This window comes from Bombina bombina, chromosome 10 (assembly GCF_027579735.1).
Source record: "Bombina bombina isolate aBomBom1 chromosome 10, aBomBom1.pri, whole genome shotgun sequence".
Classification (NCBI taxonomy): domain Eukaryota; kingdom Metazoa; phylum Chordata; class Amphibia; order Anura; family Bombinatoridae; genus Bombina; species Bombina bombina.
Window position 1 is genome coordinate 24072986 of NC_069508.1, and position 18958 is coordinate 24091943.

The window sequence follows — 18958 nt, forward strand, 5'->3', positions numbered from 1 at the left end:
GTCATTGGTCAACGGAGCGTACGGTATGGCTTATCCCGCAAAGTGGTTGGATTAGTGAACGATAACTCAACCCCTGACAAGCCTTACTAGAGGTTTTGTATGCACATGTTTTCATTTGTTTGACGTAGTCACATAGTAACAAAGAAAAATAACTCTATACATCTGTGTGGTGGTTCCCTAGACATTAGATAACCCGTAAAGGCATTGTTCATTTAATGACTTAATTGTTTGCATCATTCTGACTCAGAGCTATCTGATTCAGATGGGATTATCTACACATAAAATATGCCTACATTCTATTGAGTTGTAGTGAAAGTTTAGAAAACTCTTAGATACACATAAAAGAACAAACAATGTGTAATAGCTTCAGAAAATAAAAACAGTGCTATGTTTAACTAAAATACATTTCCTATAGACAGAAAATATATATTAAAAATATTTTTTATTATGTATCAAATATTTAAACAGAATGAGATTTATATATCAACTTCAATATATTGTACATATAAAAAATACATTCTCTTGTGAATATAACATTTTAATTTAAAAATAAAATAAAACAGAACAAAAGGGGAGTAGTAATAGTGATACCTAACTTTAAATGTGTAATATCTTGTTGTACAGGGGAACCCACACTATGCTTAATCTCTTTTAGCTCACTTTTGCCTTTCAAAAAGAAAGTATTTGACTCGGAAAACATTAAAAATGTCAGTCTAAATAAAAGCAACACTTTTGAGTAAAATAGCAAGCCCAGATCAATATTTCATTTAAAAACACTGGATTCCGAGTCATATATTGAGGTGAAACCTTAATTAAATGATCTTTTTCTCTACACTCACATTAATCGTGTACAGATTTTAATAAAGGCAAATAGTAAAAACAAACAAATAAACTGCTCTTTCATTTTTACTAAAATTTTAATTTGGAAATTTACCAAAGTTATACTTGATTGAAATACATTAAAGAATAAGCCAACTGGAACTCATTAGCAAAACAATAAAAAGGATTGTGAAAGGGTTAGCAATGCATACATTTGTTGCTCTCAGGCAAGTGCTTGTAGCATGAAATATACCTTAAAGTGAAGGTAAATCCTAGCATTTCAGAAACGCTACGATTTACCATTGGAACAAATAAAGGGGACTTTCATTCATGAAGTATAAAATACATCATGCCGAAAGCCCTTTTATTTGTTCCAAGTGATCGCCCTCACTGAGCTGCTAAGGCAACCCACAGCAGAACGCTATCTTCGCTTTCTGGCAGGGAGGTGACATTTCTACCTCTTAGCCAATAGCCGTGCATGAAATCTGGCCTGTCCATGTGAACATGCTCAAGGCCTTTATAGCTAAGGATGAGGCAGTAGCGGCAGTATGTCCGCCCGCCACTGAGGAGGTAAATAGTCCAGCTCTCCCTGATCTGTTAGAGGAGGCGAGTAGAGCCAGGTCTCTGGAGGAAGTTAGGCTAGGTGAGGGTCTAGGAGCTCAGGAACGAGAGCAGATCAACTTCTTACTTTAGGACAGGAGGGATGTGTTTTTGGCCAGTCCAGGGTATACTACATTGACAGTCCATCAGGTAGAAACACCAGGGCAGGCCCCCTTATGGCAACCCACTTATCGGATCCCTGATGCTGTGAGATAAGGAAATGTTGAACTTTGGAGTTATTGAACATTTCACCAGTCCCTGAGCATCCCCTTTCGTACTTAAACCGAAATGGGATGGCTCTACATGGTTTTGTGTCGATTAATGTCTGACGCCTAAATGGCAAGACCTTGACTGATGCCTACCCCATGCCCAGAATAGATGAATTATTAGACCGATTCCCTTACACCCCGAGGCCATCTCCAAGTCTGCCTTTATCATCCCATTGGTCCTTATCAGTTTAAGGTCATGACATTCAGTCTGAAAAATGCCCCAGCCATTTTCCAAAGGATGGTGGATCACCTCCTGAATGGCCTCCAAGACTTTGCCTGTGCCTACCTAGATGATATTGCCATATATAGTGCTACCTGGGAGGAACACTTAGGTCACATAGGGGAAGTATTAGACAGGATCAGGGATGCAGGGGTTGACCTTAAAGCCAGACACGTGTCACATAGGCATAACAGAGGTAGAGTACCTTGGCCATTGGGTGGGCTGAGGTAAGCAACGAACAGAACCAGCTAAAATAAAGAATATCACCAACTGTTCAGTTCCCAAAACCAAGACCCAGGTCCTAGCTTTCTTGGGTATGGCAGGGTATGACAGAAAGTTTTCCCCCAACTATAGTACTCTAGCCAAACCTTTGACGAACTTAACTAAGAAAGCACTCCCCAGGCAGGTCCAGTGGTCCCCCGAGTGTGAGACTGCCTTTCAGCAGTTAAAGACAGCTCTTATATGTGCCCCAGTCCTGTCTGCCCCTGATCAGTCTAAACGATTTATTGTGCACACAGATGCCTCCTTGTTTGGACTGGGAGCAGTTTTGAGCCAGGTTGGGGAGGATGGTGTGGAACATCCGGTCACCTATATCAGTCGGAAGCTCCTGCCATGGGAAGTCAGCTATGCAGCCATAGAAAAAGAATGTTTTGCACTGGTTTGGGCCCTAAAGAAACTGCAGCCTTATCTGTATGGCCGAGCCTTTACTGTGCTCAAAGATTACAACCCCCTTGTCTGGCTGAATCGAGTGGCCAGGGACAATGTCAGGCTGTTGCGATGGAGCTTAGCCCTCCAGCTTTACAATTTTTCCATCCAGTACAGACATGGGAAACAAAATGGCAATGCCGACGAATTGTAGTGGCAGACGGAACTATGAGTATTACGGGGCTTGTTTGAATAATGTTGCATTTTATGGTAACTCCCTTGGTGATTGTTCTTTCCAGAGGACAGCCCGAAGCCAATCCGTTCAGGATATAGCCCAGTCTGCCGGACCGTTGGTCAAGGGGGGTCACTGTGTGGACAATGTGTGACACAGCGCCATCTATTGGTTGAACTATGCCAAAAAAATCATAGCACAGTGCCCTCTATTCACCACCAAAATGGGTACAGGAGAGGGAATTACTAATTTGCATATATTTGAATAGGGCAAAAATACAAACAGATGATTATTATTTTTACTGTTTAGAATTACCTGAATCCTCCATCCTGTTGGCAAAGTTATATACCCTTATTATATGTTTTTCTATGTTTATGTTTTATGGAGTGTGTGTCACCATAAGCTTACTAGTGTGTTTGTAGAAGCTAGTCCTGGGTGAAATAAATCATTGGCAGTAGCTCCATCTGGAACAGTTGGTCTTGTCTGAGTCTTTTCAGAAATACCAGTAGCAGAAGTTCTGGCCCTGCATCTGGCTGCACCTTTCCCTGTAACAGAGACCTGCTACAGAGAACGTAGCAATGAGCTTGTTTTATGAGCCCCTATTGTCTTTTTAAAGAAAGTGCAGGGTAAGGAATCAGTACCTACCTGAAGAAAGGAGAGTGACAGAAGGAATGTTATTTGCCTGAAAGGAACAGCGAGGCAAAGGGATCTTTTCTTGCATAGAGCAAGTAATAAGGCAGAGGGGATGCTACCTGCCTGGAAGAAACATTGAAACAGAGGGATCTATTCCTGCTTAGAAGCAGCCAGGCAGAGGGGACGATACCTGCCAGGAGAGAGATGCATTGCAGAGGGGACAGTACCTGTCTGGGAGCCCACTGAGTCCAGCCCAGCTGGGTGAGATGCAGCCGCTGGCTTGACTCCGGTCTCAGCAACAATAGTTCTGACAATAGTTCTGGTCCCACTATCTGGGTGCTGTCCCTGGGTCTGAACAGAGGAAGGGAGACCCCTAGCAGAGTACCACTATATATATTAAAATAAAAAACAAGAGTTGGGGAAGTAAAGTAATTACCGTGGTAAAGACTAAACTTGAGGCGCTATATATATATATATATATATATATATATATATATATATATATATATATATATATATATACAGTACATACAGTTTAATCTGTTATACTCAAATATTTGAGAATAAGATTAATTCTTACACCTGGGACCCGGAATCATACATTTATTTTTCCAAAGTTTATTTTGGTCCTGATTTATAAATGGCAAAGTGATATGATTAGAAAATTAAAAAGTTATATTTGGGGCCATCTTTAAACACCCATATTTTTTGTATATTCATTATAAATAGTGGCTACTTAACATTTAATTTTCATGTTTTCTTCACAAAAGTGTTAGTTTATCCAATAGTCAAAATAAGGTTTCAAAAATACAAGAGACATTGTTAGATTATTCAGGAATATGGCCGGTGTCTACCTGGCATGAGAACTGTAGTCTGTGTTGCAGGTAAGGTTCAGATAATTTCCTACACAAAAGGACGTCACCTTTTATGTAAAGAAAAAAGGAGAATATAGACTAAGCACTTAGATATGTTATGTTTGACTGGGTTCCAATTTCTCAAAATAGATTTAATGAAGTGTGTGCTTGATAAGGTGTATTGTGCAAGCCATAAAATAGCTACTTGTGATAAAGGAATGCTATTGAACGTCTGGGATATGAAGTAGCCTCAACAAACACTAGCTATGTATAATAAATTAAATATAAAAATAACTTTTGAAATGAATAAGTAATTATGTTTACTAAGAATAATACTTGAAATGATCAAACACTCCTTATTCTAGGATAAATAAATGTTTATTATAATAAATTATATGTTTACATTTTAAAATTGTCAAGGTAGTATATTCTCTGTCCAGGAAGGGTCCCTAAAGTTGGGAAGTGACTTTACTAACACAATCCCAGCATGGAGAGTAGGACCCAGGACGTGACCAAAATAGTAGTTGAGAGGATAAGGCAAAAGCAGGGTCAATAACCAGGCCAGGGGTCAGTTACTTGCGGGCAAAGCCAGTGCAAGATCGGCAGACAGGTGGAGCCAGAAAGCAGATCCATTACTAAGCCAGAAACCTTCAGTGGCTCAGAATAAAAGAAACCGGCTAGAGATCAGAGGTCCCTGAATCAACTCCAGGCACTAACAAAAATGTACAATTTTATGTTTTGCTGCAATAAAATGAACTTTGACTTGTGGCTCAAACATTTGACATAATTGAAGTGTTGCAACTTCTAATTAATGGCTAACTGTATGAAAATAATGTGTGTAGTTCCTATTAATGCTGATTGGCTGATAAAAACGTCCTGTATAAAGCTCAGTGGCTGATATGCAAATCCTTCTAATGCTTATTGGCTGATAGCAGCTTCCTGGGAATTCTCACTGGCTGATAGGCACTTCCTATTAATGCCAATTGACTACTAGGACTTTCTTATTGGCTGATAGGTACTTCCTGCTATTGCTCATGTTTGAATGCTGCTGTTTCATATCAGTGATGGCAAATTTTTGTTTAAAAAATCTCGTCTTTATGTTTAAAGGGACATGGTACTAAATTGGTACCAATTGTCAGAGATACAAGCTTATTATATATGCAGGCTGATTTAATTGCAAATAATTCCATATGTTGAACCATCCTTTAAGTCCTTTTCTAACTACATAATTATCTCTTCACTTTCCTGTACATTGAAAGAGTTAAACTGTGCAGGAGAATCTCATTCTTTCTGTGTACATTAAGCATAGACGTGCAGTATTAATTTATTGCCAATATACTGAAGTTCTAATGTGACACACTAGCCTGCCCTTACGAACATATTTTACAAACATTCTTAAAATCATTAGCTATAGTGTGATTAATAAATGAATAAATAAATAAATTAATTAAAAGAATAATAGTACAACATTTAATATAAACTGACAACTATCATATTACATGTATTGTAGCATATAGTGAAAAATATTACTTAATCTAAATCATTAAATTAAAGTTTTGATTAGAGTCTGAGTATCTGCAGTATACAATATTTTACACCACAACATCCACCTTTTGTGAGTAAATAAATGCATTTATTTACTGGATATCAGTATAAGGCTTTGTCTGCAAGACTTACAGAAGTGTATTGTATCTGTCCCTTTTTTGGATGGAGTTACTAGACCTACATGGGTCAGATGAGGTGAAATTCTCTACAAACTTTCCAAGTGATTCATGCTAGTCATGAAGATGTAATAGGCAGAACTGCATCGACCAATGCCCTTTTTGTTCTTGATTGTAGCTACTATTTCATATAGTTGTGGTTCATTTCAAGGAAGAGCTACTGATATAGTCAAGTACTCAGTTAGATTAAATAATGAATTGGGAAGAGTAACCCTGTCTAATTAACTCATAATTAACTCATGTTGGTTGGGATTTAAAGAAATGTACGCATTGGTTTAGCAGGACATAAAGTGCAAACATTCTCCAACCATTATCAAAGTCCATCACCCCCTCATACTTACAACTCTATTCATGTCTTCCTCCATATGTCTTTACAAGGCTTTTCTAAAACATTTACCTTGCTATAATGCCATCGAAGGCCCATCTTAATCAGTTTATTATCACTGTGTACACAAACACATTATCAGTGTCTCATGACCACAACCCATCTTCATCATTCTAAAGATCCAGTTTTATAAACCCACCTTAACAGTATTCACCATCTCATGTAGATCTCATCCTCACCAGCCCATCTTCACCAGTCTACTTCAAAAGACCACCTTTAATATCTCTTCCTCCCTATCCTCCCATCCCATCTTCATACATTTATTTCCCAAGCTTATTTTCTCCATTGTGACTTTTCCTCAACCCATTTTCTAAATGATCTCCAGGTCCACTAAGAAAAGTTTTTTCAGTCTTGCCAAGCTCCCATAGGGTGAAATGTTATATAAAATGGGCTTACCTTAGCTGTACATAGAGGGGGGAGATGTACCATCCATAGGAAAATATAATGCTCACTATTATTCCTAGCACATTGCCAGTGAATGCAGATCATTGTGGAAGGGAAATGTTTTCAAAACATGTTTACACAACATATAGGGGCATATTTATGTAAGTGCAAGCAGACATGATAAGATGTAGCATATCATGTCTGCTGCACATCGATAAATGCCGACAGTATACGCATTTATCATTGCATTCTTGTGAACTGCGGGTGCAATGCCGCCTCCAGAAGATTGGCCGCTAGCAGGGGGTGTCAATCAACCTGATCGTATTCGATTTGGTTGATTTCTGTCCGTGGCCTCAGAACAGGCAGACAAGTTATGGAGCAGCGGTCTCGAAGCTTGATAATTCGGCCCCATAATGTGCGTTCGTATTACAATAGTGTTGTTTTTTAAACATTGCACTATGAAAAAGGTGTTTTTAAAAGCAGACAGCCTTTATAAAGGGCTTTATGATAAATACATGCCAGCCAACAACTCCTAGAGTTAAAATTTAAAGGGCCAAAATAATTAAAAAATGACCTGCTCTAATCTGTTAGAGAATATAGTTTTAGAACTATTGACCATGCTCTTCTCTGTGTTTAACCCTCGTATCTGAGTTATGCGACTAGACCAGTGGTTAAACACACAGTAGAGCAGGGTCAAAAGTCACACACAATGGTATGCTCTAATGGATTAGAGTGCATGATTTTTTGACTATTATGGCATTTAAAGGGCAGGGTTTTAATAGCCAGAGTTAGGACCAAGTAATTTGTGGCTAATGGCCTAAGCATCAAAGGAAGGTGATTCTGGAATTTTCAGTCATTTTTAATATGCAGATCAGTAGTGTTTCAGAGCGCACAAGACTAAAATATCTACCGAGATCTGATGACGTAAATATGATCAATCACTAATATCAACAAAGCAACTAAAAATACAACTGTAATTATAACATTTGCAATAGACTATTTGTATAACCATATAAATAGCACAGTGGATTCAATAATAACTATTTGTGTAACCTATTTTTCTATTATTGTGTCCTCCTCTGGTCATTGTTACCTAATAAAATCTATTTATAGAGATGCTGAGTCTCCTTATTACACTGTTGCTAGGATACTACGTGGGAAATATGTTTATGATAAATATCTTTTCTAATCACCTTGATCATATGTTTGTTTGGTTTATAATCTTTAAGAAGGAAAGCAAAATAAAGAACAAGATTGAGCAGAGAGATTCAAACAAGCAAAAAACCCATCCGTTTTGACAGCGCCTTAGATACCTGATACAAACAGGAGACTCCTAGCGACGGGAGTATTTAGCAACAGCTCAAAAGAGATGCACGTCCTGGTACTTATAATCAATAATTGGCTTCTCTCATTAAGAGATAAAATCCTTTTAATATATGAAATAGATGTAAAGGGAACATAAAAATGAAATGCAAGTAGTCTTTTATACCAATGGATAATTTTCTTTTATAATTTTACTCCTAAGCATTATTAAAGGGACATGAAACACAAATGTTTACTTTTGTGATTCAGATGGAGCATGTGATTTTAAACAACATTCTCATTTTACTTCTATTAACTAATTTGATTTGTTTCTTGACATCATTTGTTGAAAAGGATACCTAGCTGATTGGTGGCTGCACATATATCCCTCATCTTATTGGCTCACCCAATGTGTTAAATAGCTCCCAATAATGCATTGCTGCTTCTTCAATAAAGGATAAAAAGAGAATAAAACACATTAGATAATAGAAGTAAACTGGAAAGTTGTTTAAAATTGTATTGTTTGTCTCAAACATGGAAGACAAATGTTGGGTTTCATGTCTCTTTAAATCCCTTGACTTTGGTTGACTCAGTTATAACCACCACACAAAACATTAAATGGCAGCACAGGTGGATTTCCAATCGACCATTTGAAAAACAATTTGAAAAAAAAAAACTAAACTTAATCAAAAAATGATATAGCATCAAAATCTAGTTAAACAACTTAAAACCCAAACTGTAAAGGGCATTACACATTTTTAAAATATATTTTTGGGGGGATTTTCACATTACTTTCAAAGAAGCATAAATATATGGTTAAACCAAAAGTAAAATATGATAATTCATTCAATATTCTTATTATTTCTGCATCATGTTTTCTTTTTTTCATCCATTTCAAACTTCTTTGGTCCTCACCATTATTTTACCTCCATTTTGTATTTCCATAATCTCTTCAATTTTTCATTCTTCTTTTCTGATCAATATCAGTTTTAGATATGTGCATGATAGAAAAATTTGTTTCGGTTTGGATCGATTCAGAGGTTTTCGAATTTCGTTTCGGATCGATTCGAATTCGGAAAACTTCGAATGAATTTATTTCGGATTTGTTTCGGATTCATTTGGATTTGAAAAAATTTGGCTGGATTTGGTTCGATTTGGAAATTCGGAATTTCGGTATGTGTGCTGTGTATTAGACTAGTATTATGTACTGTATATTAGGTGTAACCCATAGCAGAGTGATATAACCTAATATACTGTACAATACTAGTGTAATCCATGTCCATCCAAATTTACCGAATAAATCCGAACTAATTCAGATATATTCGGTAAATTCGTCAGTATTTTAATTTGGAAATTCGGTTCGATCCGAATCTCCAAATTTGCAGAATTTTCCAGAATTTCCAAATCGAACCGAATTGCACATGTCTAATCAATTTATGTCTTCATTTTTCATCATGATTTCTTGCTTTCATTTTATATTCCTTATCCTTCTTTATTCCTATCTCCTCTAATTCGTTAAACATTACAATACTGATAGATCATTGGTTCATTGATATGGAATAGAACGTTTTAATGCATAAAATATACTTAAACTGAGGTCATAGGTTTTTTTTAAATTAGAAAACCTTTATAGTTTAGTTATCAATATAAAATGTGTTGTCATTTTACAAAGTTGAAATTTTGAACGTTTAATTTTGACTTTACTGTCTTTTTAATGATAACAATAAGAATATAAGTGTTTTTTTCTGATTATGTACAGCAGACACATTTTACAATGCTTTAAGTAGAGTTGTGTGGCTGGGAACCAAAAAAAACATGGTATCTATTACCTAAATGTGACACGTCCTGAGGCTTTTGTATAAGGGAGGCTTCTTCTCTCTAGGAAGAGTACTCACAGGTCCTCATTTAAGGATTAGATCTCTGGTTAAGACATGGTAGGTTAACAAGAGTCTTAGAGATTGGGATTTAGAAGCTTGCTTCAAACAAGATGTCCTGCATTCCTGAGCTGTTAACGGCCCCTGAGGACTTTTGCTGATAAACTTTGATCTAAAGATAAAACATGTCAGCCTCCATCCAGATACTTTTTGAGTAGGAACTCCCATTTTAAGATTCCATTTATTTGTCACTGCTCTGTGTTGTTTTGTTGCTCTTTATCTGATAGTTCTTTAATCCTAGACTATTTCTCTCCCCACTGATTTCTTTTACTCACATACACATTTCCTTACTTTCTAACCATAATTTTGCTGTATGTAGATCATGAAACAGTTTGATCCATGGGTTTCAAAAAGTTATGGTGCACCCCACTCTATAACCATGTAGCTATGTAGCTTCTAAACTAATTCCAAAAATATGAAATTATAGATATGAGTCTGAATGACACATTTGTAGATAAGAGCTGAAAATAAAACCTAAGGACAACTGCATTTGTTTTAAGTTGTGTCTAACAAAAGGTAACAATTAAAACTGGATTTTCATGGGCAGCAAATTTTCTCTTTCATGTGCTCTACAGATGATAACTTATAAAGTAATTCAAAATATAACTATAAATGAAGGCTAATATATATGAAAAGCACAATTGGGCTAAAGGAGGCTGCTCCCAGGTGGTAAATTGCCAAAGAACAAGCTATTGAGCTGTTGTTCATTCATGAGATAGCACTTATCTTCTGTATGTATGTATGTATGTATGTATATATATATATATATATATATATATATATATATATATATATATATATATATATATATGTGTAACAAAATGCATCAGCTCAAATTAATATATTAAAAAAATCAAAGAGTCTTATTGAAAAGTTCTAAGGCCTCTCCTAGTGCACGGAGGTCTAAAAATAATAATTAAATAAATAAAATAAAAAACACACACACACACACATATATATATATATATATATATATATATATTTATACACATGTATGTATATATATATATATATATATAAACATAGTTCAAAATTGGAAAAGCACTCATCCGGATATGTATAGATAACACATTTATTGTATAACCGTTAATACAATAAATGTGTTATCTATACAAATCCAGATGAGTGCTTTTCCAATTTTCAGCTATGTGAATGTCTTTTGAAATGCACCACGGTGGTTGTTCCTGAAAATGAGTGCTGAGCTTACTTGGAGTTTGTATATATATATATATATATATATATATATATATATATATATATATATATATATGTAATGTATATATATATGTAATGTCTCTGTACGTGTGTTAGTATGTATTTTATATTTTAAATGTGAAAATATTTAAATGATATTAAAAGATATTTATGATTGAATTACATCAACAAACATACTGATTATATTATATTTAAAAAGCAAAAAAAAACATTTTTAAGTACATGAAATAATAAAAACGGAAACTCCAATTTATATATATATATATATATATATATATATATATATATATATATATATATATACATACATACACATACATACATACATACATACATACACATACATACACACATACATACATACTCATACAGTATAGGGTAATTATGAGTCACATCCCATGAAAGGTGTGTTTATGTGAGTGGGTGGATAGCTATATTGATGACTTTCATTACAAATGTATTGTAATGTAATAACACACATAGAGAACTTAAAGAGACACTAAACACAAATTAAAGGTACAGTGCACTGCAAACAGTGCAATTTGGTTTGTATTTAGCTTACTATTTATGTTTTAAAACACAGCAGTTTCCTTCTATCTACTTCAACCTCTATAGCAAACTGTTGCCTAGCAGAGAGCTCTCATTATTTGTAGGGGAGACATCTTGCCACTTGCTGAGACACCCCCTTTTTTTATAGAATTTCACGAGGGCTGCCCCAGTGAGTATTGGAGTGGAAAACCAAGGTTTTTTTTAGAATTGGGGCCTATGCAATAAACTGTTATAATACTTTTAATGTATGTGTTTTATATTACCTGGATATTAATAAATAACTAACCTATCATAATTTCTTATCTTGAGTGCTCTCTGTATTCATAGATTTTAGACTGTTAATTATAACAAAAAAATAAATAGATCATGTTTAATATGCAGCAAAAACATACTTGTTTTCTTACAACATGAGCACTTAGAGATTCTTAGAAGGGAGCTGACATTACAGAACTTAAGTTCTACCGCCACATGATTTTTGCAGTAAAAGTCCTCTACTGAGCACGCCAAGAGAAACTGACTGGAGCTATTATAGTTGTGTCTTAGCATCTACTTCAAGGGTTAATATACTCCTCTGCCTTCCTGTAGAGACTACAGCCCCCTTGTGAGGATGTGACAGGCAGTAATGGACCCTGTACAAATAAAGTTAAAAAAAAAAGGTAAAATCTTTTTGTTAAAATAAAGAATAATACATATTGCAATTATTTATATTAAATATTATCCACTACTTAGTGGGCTTTTTATTACAACACTGAAACAGACTTTCCACAGACACTGAATATATAGATTTTTTTAGTGTACATGATTTGAGGCTCTAAATTATTATCTTAGACAAAAACAAACATCTCACAGAATCACATTAAAAAGATGATTTTACAAGCAGGGCATCCTGTACAAATACTGTGCTATACACATGTCAAATCTGTTGCATCTGTAACCTGTTTTATTTGCATGATTACGTGTTAATGTTAATGTATACAGAACACGTTAACATTAAAATATTAGTTTTTCCATTTTGTGCACTCAATACTAGAAGAATTAACCTTTGAATTTTTATGTTTAAACATTTTAAGGTTATATTTAGTCTTAGAATGCTACATTTACCAAAGAGTGAATGAATATTTGTTTGCAAAAACAAATGTCATATGTTCAGCACATATTTGACATTTCATTGCAAACAAAAGTGGCCAAAGTTATTCATTATCATGAACAGGGATATTTCAAAGAAGGATACATATATGTACATAAAGGGTACATTAAATAATATAAAAACATTCCAGGGTCCCTCTATCATTCAGGACCTGATTATATAAAGTTATCCACTCAGATGAGATGATGTAAAATGTTCCTCCAGCACTGGGAGATCATCCCTCACAAGATTCTAGAAACGCACATTTTGCTATACTTCTCCAAGAGGTGTTCCCTGTATTTTTGTATGTTCTGCTGGATTTACACTTTGTGTTTTGTATTTTATATTACTGTCTACAAAAATTACAAATTGCAATGTAATTTGAAAAAGACACACAACATATATTAAGCATGGTCTTAATTTGTTAATGTAACACACAAACTATCAAGACATAAAAAGTATTTGTAAAATCACTGCTGTATCTAAATCTAAATGCATTAAAATACAAAAGAGAAAGTGTAAAGCTTAAAAAGTAATAATATTGAAATGACCCAGTCTGAAATATAAATTAATATAAAAACAAAGCACAAAGTGTAAGTGTAACAAAACTCTTATGATAGAACAGATGAATGGGGTATGTTTTCCATCAAAACAGGCAACTTTATTTAATTTACTATAAAACATAGCCAAGGCTCATTATTATCCCTTACTTCATCTTCACTTAAACATCCTATGACACAAGAAACTATAAAAAAATATTGTATGTGTCCTTGTAATCTATTATACATAGGCAAAACTAACCAGATACTTTAAGGATGCTATCAGAAAAGATTTATCTGCTAATCTGCTGAATCAAATGCTTGATATATTTAGAGATAGTGACATATCTTAAAGGTAAAAATAATTCTATTTTGCTTATTATTAATATACTTTAATATGATAATACTTACACATACTCAAGAAATGTTTTTATTGAAATAATTGAAATATATTAACTATAAAACATAGCCAAGGCCCATTATTATCACTTACTTCATCTTCACTTCAACATCCTATGACACAAGAACCTATAAAAAAATCTTATGTGTCCTTGTATTCTATTATACATAGGCAAAACTAAGCAAATACTTTAAGATCAGAAAAGATTTCTCTGCTGATCTGCTGAATCAAATGTTTGATATATTTAGAGATAGTGACTTATCCTAAAGGTGAAAATAATTATATTTTGCTTATTATTAATATACTTACACATACTCAAGAAATGTTTATACTGAAATTATTGAAATATATGACTAATAGGATAAAAATGATAATGTAGATGTAGCTAATGGTGATGTTACATGTGATGTAATTAGTGATATAATTAATAATGTTAAAAGTATTTTGTAGGGGAGTTTAAGTCCGTTATGTCTTAGTTTATGAATGTAAGCTCAATAAACTTCATTTTTTAAAATTATAATTCAACATGTTAACCATTTGGGCAAATATTATTTTAAAATGACATTAAACTCAACAAATTTATTTTATGATCCAGAGAATCAATTTACTTCTATTATCTAATTTGTTTGTTCTTATGGTATCCTTTGTTGAAAAGCATACCTAGGATCAGAAGCATTGGTGAGCTATTGAGAGCTAACTGATAATTGGTTGCAGCACAACATGGAAAGTTGTTTAAAATTGTAATCTCTGTCTGAATAACGAAATACAAATTTGGGATATCATGTCCCTTTAATGCAAAGCATTGCACTTACATTCGATAATGGGTATGTCTTTATTCTAGTATATAATTTACATTTAGTCAGGCCTGTCTTTATTCATGTCTTTATTCTAGTATATAACTTCCATTTAATATATCACAAAAGAGAACGGTGCAAACACATTTAGTCAGGCTAATAACTACAACAAATGCATGACTCATGTGTACAATACCTGGGGTCAGTAATGACAGTGAAAAAAGGAAATAGCTACCAATATGAGCTAAAGCCAACAAACAATGAGACAAAATGCCCTGTCACTGTGTGAAAAAGCTGAGGAGCGGCTCAGAGGTGCAGTGTGTAGAAGGTTAAATGAAAGACTCTAGGGGCTCTAGTAGGAAACCACAGCAAAGCAACTGACTTGCCGCACACCTGGTGAGTCAGGAAAACAGAAAATTCTACTCCCATGGCATATTTCTCATTGAGAACATGTCAGATCCTGTGATTACTGCAGCAGAATCAGAGCCTTTTTTTAAAAAAAAGAACATAGAATTCAAAATTCCCTTTTATAATTCGGAGGAAACAATCACAATTAAAAATAAAATTAATTTAAAATATTTTATAAAACTTCTTTCTCTTGGTGTCATTGGTTGAAGCTTAGCTAATTTACATAAGAGCATACTGGGTAGGCTCAGGAGTGCGCACTTGTATTAAGCACTATAAATAACATTGTTACAAAAATTGCGGCAAACGCTGCTGCCATATAGTTCTCAAATTTATACGTACTGTATTATGCTTTCATGGAGCAGAGCTAAGTTTAAAGAGACATTAAATACTTTGATATAGTAATATAAAACGATAAATGACATAAATAAAAACAAGTCTGCAATATACTTTTATTATTTATTTTGTCCCCTTTTCCTGTAATTCCATTCTGAAACTGTTAGCTTTTTAATTCCTGTTAGAAATGGAAGTGCAGAACACTGTTATATTCCACACAGCTATTGGCTGCACACTCTAGTGACCTATTTATATCTGTCCTTAATTGGCCACAGCAGGGAAAGTAACCTAAGTTACAACATGGCAGCTCCTATTGTTTTATAGACACTAAAGCTTTACACTTATTTTGTCAATATTTAAACAGCTAATGAAACTTTGGAAACGACATCTACTTGTTATTCTCAGACTGATCTTTCCTTTGAATGCATCGTTCTATCTAGCATTTATTAAGTGTTTAATGTCCCTTTAACAAAGGATAGAAATATAGAAACATAGATATTGACGGCAGATAAGAGCCATAGGCCCAGCAAGTCTGCCCGACCTTACCTAACAGTATAAACTTATCTAGTTCGTAGGATAGCCCTATGCTTGTCCCAGGCATTTTTAAAATCTCCCACAGTGTTTGTTGCTACTACCTCTTGAGGAAGTTTATTCCATAAATCAATCACTCTTTCTGTAAAGAAGCTTCCTCAAATTACTCCTGAATCTACTACGGTACCCTTTAGCTTGAGATCATGACCCCTTGTTCTTGTATTTTCTATTTTATGTAAAATACCCACAGCCTCAGTTTTACTAAGCCCTTTAACGTACTTGAAAGTTGCTATCATATCACTTCTTTCCCTTCTCTCCTCTAAGCTATACATATTTAGGTCATTGAGCCTATCCTGGTACGTTTTATCTTTTAGACCATGTACCATTTTGGTAGCCCTCCTTTGCACAGATTCAAGTTTGTTAATATCCTTCTGAAGATATGGCCTCCAGAACTGCACACAATACTCAAGATGAGGCCTAACTAAGGATCTATAAAGTGGCATAAGGATTACATTTTTCTGAATAAAGAATTTTAAAATTGACTCCAATGTCCCTTAAAGGGACATAATACTCATATGCTAATTCACTTGAAACTGATGCAGTATAACTGTAAAAAGCTGACAGGAAAATATCACCTGAGCATCTCTATGTAAAAAAGGAAGATATTTTACCTCACAATTTCCTCAGCTCAGCAGAGTAAGTTCTGTGTAAAAAGTTATACTCAGCTGCTGTCCAGCTGCAGGTAAAAAAAAAAAAATGAAGAAATGAACAGCAGCCAATCAGCATCAACAGTGCTAAGGTCATGAACTCTTTTACTGTGATCTCATGAGATTTGACTTAACTCTCATGAGATTTCATTGTAAACTTCCTTACACTGAATAGGGAAATAACATGAGAGTGCATGAGGCTCAACCCTTCGGCTGTCCCGCAACAGACATACTGATATGCTGCTTAGAAGTCCTTTACAATGGGATGTGGCTACTGAGAAACTTTTGAGGTAAAATATCTTTCTTTTTTACATAGAGATGTTCAGGTGATATTTTCTAGTCAGCTTATTGCAGCTATACTGCATGGCCCTTTAAATAAATATAAAAGGAGTATAACCAGTTGGTTTTATTGTTGTAATAAAAAAGGCACTATATACTTAAAGGGATAGGAAAGTCAAAATTAAACTTGAATGATTAAGACAGAACAGTTAATTTTAAGACACTTTTAAACTAACTTCTATTTTCAAAAGTGCTTTGTTCTCTTTGTATCTCTTGTTGAAAAATAATATGCACATATCCTACACTAGTGGGAGCTAGCTGCTGATTGGTGCCTACACACATTTGTCTCTTGTGATTGGCTAACTAGATGTGTTCACTAGCTCATAGTATTGCAATGCTGTTCCTTCAGCAAAAGATAACAAGAGAAAAAACAAATTGATAACAGGAGTAAATTGAAAAGTTGTTTAAAATTGTATGTTCTATCCAAATCAAGAAAGAAAATGTTGAGGTTTCCTGCCCATTTAATAGAAATCATTGCAATATGTATTATTCATAGTTTTAAAAATGATTTTACTTTTTCTTAAATTCTCTGTACTTCATTTTGCAGGGTCCATTACGTCTTGTCACAGCCCCACAAGAAGACTGGGGTGGAAGGCTTATCTTGAGTAATATGAGCTGGTTTGCTATTCATTGAATGGTAGAGAGACAGGAATTCTGCTTCTGCCCATGCTCAGAAGAGGCAGAATGTAACTTAAGTTTTCAGCATATCTGCTCACTTATTTAGCTGTAGAATTTAGTTTTGCAAGAAAGCAAGTAGTTTGCTGCTTTTTAACGCAATCTGTTTCTTTTAATGTTTACTTTGATTTAACGTATATTCATATCCAAATACTGTATTCATGAAACAGTGTACATATAAATGTATTTGTGCTCCACTGTGTAATACCAGTGTGCGCTAATGTGCGCTGGTATTACAAGTTTTCAGCAATGTGAACATACAGATGGATAGTTGATAGATAGATATACAGACAGATGGGCAGACAGACGAACGTACAGACAGATAGATGATAGACAGAGAGACAGACAGACAGATGATAGATATATAGACAGAGAGACAGACAGACAAATAGATAGATGGATAGATAAATAGATAGATAGATAAAAAGATAGGTGATAGATAGATAGATAGATAGATAGATATTGGTTAGAAAGAGAGATAGATATATAGATAGATAGATAGATAGATATCCAACTATATATAACAAACTATTATACAATTATATGTACAATACTTCATTTTTACTTTGGACAGACAATAGAATTAAAGCTGAATATGCAAACCATTGTTTCTTTTGGGTGTGTTTCACAGGTACATGTAGGGATTTGAAAGGATTTGCAGAAGCTGGTGATTAAACCTCAGACTGGTCTTGAAAAAGTGTGCTAGTATTCTTAATGGTTATTTAAAAAAATAAAGCAATTTTTGTAGAATTTCATTAATGCGCCTGCATGTCACAATAAGCATATTCGATTGTGGTACCTAGTGCAGAAAAATGTATTTTAACGGAGCAGGTAGACTTTTTATATGAACTCAGCATTATTCTATCCTACTGCTATGAGTGTAAAGTTGCTGATTAAATGCTATCGGGCTGCTATCAGTGTATCGTTATTGGTTACTTTTTAAAGGACATCTTAGAGATGCATTTCCCTGACGCCATTTTGTATGACATAGTGCAAAAGGACAATTACATCATTGTACTTCACCAATCTGATATTTTGAAAGAAACACAGCGAGGATAGACCCATGGTTTCTTCTCACTAATTGTAAAGTTTTCTAGTGTGGCGTGAATCACAGTGCCCACCTTCTCATGGGCAGACCTCACTCAATACTCAATAAAAAGATGTATGAACCTGGAAGGGGTGAGAGATGCCTCCCATATAAAGCATTAAAGGCATTTTTCATGTATTCTTTGTTAAGGGTTTTTAAATTGTAGCTTTAATACAAATTTTAAAGTACTAATTTTATTGATCACTGTACAGTAATGTTTGTGCCGCCCGTTTAGCATAAAGCAGTGTAGGTTACAT

The 18958-nt window shown here is 34.5% G+C and overlaps 1 long non-coding RNA gene across 1 annotated transcript in view; it reads left to right on the plus strand.

Moving 5' to 3' along the window:
• LOC128641266 (uncharacterized) overlaps window positions 1-17535 on the plus strand; it is a 54731-nt gene extending 37196 nt beyond the window's left edge. The window contains exons 2-3 of the long non-coding RNA XR_008399462.1: window positions 12348-12418; window positions 17487-17535. This is a non-coding gene — a long non-coding RNA (uncharacterized LOC128641266). The remainder of the gene's footprint in view (window positions 1-12347; window positions 12419-17486) is intronic.
• Window positions 17536-18958: the final 1423 nt, after the last annotated feature.